Raw genomic sequence first — 3,703 nt, 5'->3', positions numbered from 1 at the left:
GAAGAAGATGAAGATAATGATTTGTCTTGAATAATAGATATTTATATTATTTTAATTTCCTAATGGCGAACTTATAAACATGGTGAATGACAAACTTGTAAATATGGTAAAATTCCTAATCATTAGGTTTGATTTTTAATTCAATTATGCTTAATTATCCTATTCATAATTAATTAAGCTAATCCAACTTCATTAACTTAATTAATCACATCTTTGGTCAATGTTGGACCTTTAAATTTAATTGATCAAATTTTACTCTTATCGAATTTCTGTTCATCTTTTCCATAATGCCCGATAAGTCCCCAACTCTGTTTTTCACTTTGGTTTTTAATCTGCTTATTTGATTTTATTTCTTTTCATTTCTTTGACTTATTAATTCATAACAATACTTCAATTAAGCCTTAATTAAAAATCTCACAAGGTCCTACATAAATTGGAGTAGCAACTAGACCCATAGTCACTTCCCAGTAGTGTTACCTATCACTGGTACTTGTGCACATTTAACTAATTTATACTCCACTTCTTTTATTTTTTTCTTCAACCTTACTTAATCTATGTTAATTTAAATTATGACTCCTTACTTAAATTTAAGGGTAGTCTCAGAAATTCCAGCCATTCGAATAGACGTTAGTTGCCGGAACAGTAACATGTACAGAAATACCTAAAGTGGGGGCGTTACAAGTTTTGATTGTATTTTTGGCTTTAGGCTTCTACAAAATTTGAATTATGAATTCTGGAAACTCCCAGATTCGGTTGTTGAAAGCTATTATTTCATTAACTAGAGTCAATTTTGTTTCTCGAAAGTTTTTTTAAGATTTTAGACTTCGGCAACAATAGTTCTCTACTTCAGTAGCCGAAGTAGCTACTATTCTGAAAGGCAAATTTTGGTTATGGACTTTAGCAGTCAAAGTTCCCTACTTCGGCAGCTAAAGTAGCTACTGTCTATCAAAGGCATTTGAAGTGAAGACTTCAGTAGTCGAAGTCCTTTACTTCAGCAGTCGAAGTTGCTTATGTTAACAATTTTTTTTTTTATTTATTTTAAGCCTTTAGAATCCTATTTTATGTTATGTTTTGACCTAAATTAAAAGTTAAAGGTTCTTAGAATGTTTTTAGAGGGTCCTTCATATAGAATTGATGTGTTATTGATTCACCATTTGATCAGAGAGTTGGTGATCAAAGTCCCAAGGAGTTAGGCCCTGTAACACCCCTAAGTTCGGTAGTGCGTTCTACTGTTCCGGTGACCAGTGTTGTCCGGACAGCTAGAATGCCTAGAACTGCACTTCGTTATGAGTGAGGAGACATAAAATAGTGAAATACAACAAAAGAAAATACAAGAAAAACAAAGGAAAAATAGTAGCAAAGAAATGTAACCAAGTTAAGCGAGCCGAGAACCCTAACGATGGGTGACCGCACCGGGAAGTTACGGCGTGGACCGTTGACTGGCCCTGGACTGCGGGGAACCCTGGAAAATATTTTTAGGACTTAAAGAGACATCAATTGAAGTATAAATATCATTAGAAATATCAAAGAAAAATTAAATAATTAGTACAAAGAAAAGTGAGAAATCGAAAAATGGACAAAACCCGGTGTTACCGAAAAATCAGGAATGTAACCCGAATAGGGGCATTATGGTCATTTGATACCCCGAATTGTCTTTTGACCTAAATATCCATTAAAAATAAATAATATTACACTTAGAAAATAAAATGAAAAATTAGTTTAGTGGTACCTAATGCAAATAGCCAAAAGTGGAGTGAAAATGGTGTAATTAGCACTTTAAGCTTATTATATGATTAATTTGAGTAAGTGGACCACTAAGAATTATAATATGGATTAAATATAATCATAAGTGGGCAGATTACTCCCACTCAAACTTCATCTTCCTCATTTATTCATCCATTGCCGTAAGGAAGAACTCCTAAAGCCCTTCCATGGCCACCCCATTTGCATGGCTTCATTTCACCCATTTTCAAGCTAGATTTTGATTACTTGTCTTCATTAAAAATTATCCCCACTTCACAAGGAAGAAGTAGATACCAAAATCAAGAAGTTTAGTGAAGGTTTAGCAAGTCCCAACAATAGGTAAGTTTGAGATTTTGAATATTGCTTTGTTAAACTTTGTATACATGTTATGGGTGTGTGCTTTGTGAAGGAATTTTTTTGTTTTGAGAAGTTCTTGATATATCCAGTTTGGACAGCCATGGAGATATATATTTGATGATTTATTCTTACATTTATTTGATGGGAAATTATGTTGAGTAGGGTGATTAATGTCCTAGTAAGTTAATTCCATGTATATATGTGGTGATTGTGCAATTGGGATGGAAGTTAACGAATTGTGGGACACTTTGGCATTGTGGAGCATTTCGGCAGCTTTGAGACTCCATGATGAATGTATGAATTCATGAAGATATTGGCAGAATTATGACATTGAGGATTGATGGATATGTATATAAATTAGTTGTGAAAATTGTATGAAATAATGAGTAGTGTTTATGTGTATTTGTGGTTGTATTTAGACTTTATGAATTAGAGTTTTATTTGGTGTATTGAGGATGTTTGTATTCTGCCCAAAGTGACTTTAAAGTGAAGTGGTATATGGTTTTGGTAATGTACCAAAACAGAATTGGTAAGAGAAGTGGACTTGTAGCAAGGCAAATGTGTAATTGATACATGTTTATGCAATGTATTTAAGGGCAGTATGCATTTTAGCCTATAACTTTAAATGTGTAACTCCAATTGGTATGAGGCCAATTGGAGGTGAAACTAAGCACAAAATGTGCCAACTTTCATTGAGAAAGCATACCAAAATTCTGCTTGCAAGGTAGCATGAAAAATGACCAATTCGGATTAAGTACAATTGAGACCTGAAAATTGACCAATTGGGCAGCAGTTAGTGTTTAGGCCATAACTCACTCAAAACATGTCCAATTGACCTGAAATTTTAACCATGAATAGTTAAGACCCATACCTACAAGTCTTATGAAGAAACCAAAGCCCAAAAATGACCATAAGTAAGTCAAACAGCTTGCACAAGTTCGGGTCCAAAAACTGGCCGAACCAAAGTTGACCAAATTTGACCTAAAATGACCTAATTTGATGCCATTTGACCAGTAATAGTAAAATGACCATAACTTGGCCTACATAACTCAGAATGACCTAAAATTTTGCCCCGCGTTCCATAAGACATAGATCTACAAATTTTTCCCCGCGTTCCATAAACCCGAAAACCGAGGAAACTAGGTCTTCCGGCTAGGTCAAACTAGTATCTCGGAATCCAGCAAGTTGCAATAAAATGCACTAAACAAGGAAATGAAATTGGTAACGTGTACCAACCCTAAAACACTATCGAATGTGACATATTAGTGACACTAAAACCTAATTTACCTAGAACGCATCGAGGGTCGGTATATTAGGTGATTAAGCAAATAATAGCTTTCAGTGAATTACTTATCAAGCATTATCGATAGAGATAATTTAATTTAGTACTGAAACACTTAAAATTGTGTTTCTTAGTTACCAAAGACTCAGGAAAAGGGAAGGAAACACTGAGTCTAGACCAAGAGACAGTTATCAGAGGTTTGTGCACAACAACTATTTCATTTGAATTTTTCAATTGAAATGAATTATGACTATTTGTACATTATTGTTTTAAATTGTGAAAATGTGTTTGAATGGATATTTATTGCTTGAAAAGCATTGT

The sequence above is a fragment of the Hevea brasiliensis genome, chromosome 16 (genome assembly GCF_030052815.1).
Source record: "Hevea brasiliensis isolate MT/VB/25A 57/8 chromosome 16, ASM3005281v1, whole genome shotgun sequence".
Lineage (NCBI taxonomy): Eukaryota > Viridiplantae > Streptophyta > Magnoliopsida > Malpighiales > Euphorbiaceae > Hevea > Hevea brasiliensis.
This window is presented reverse-complemented; position numbering follows the sequence as displayed.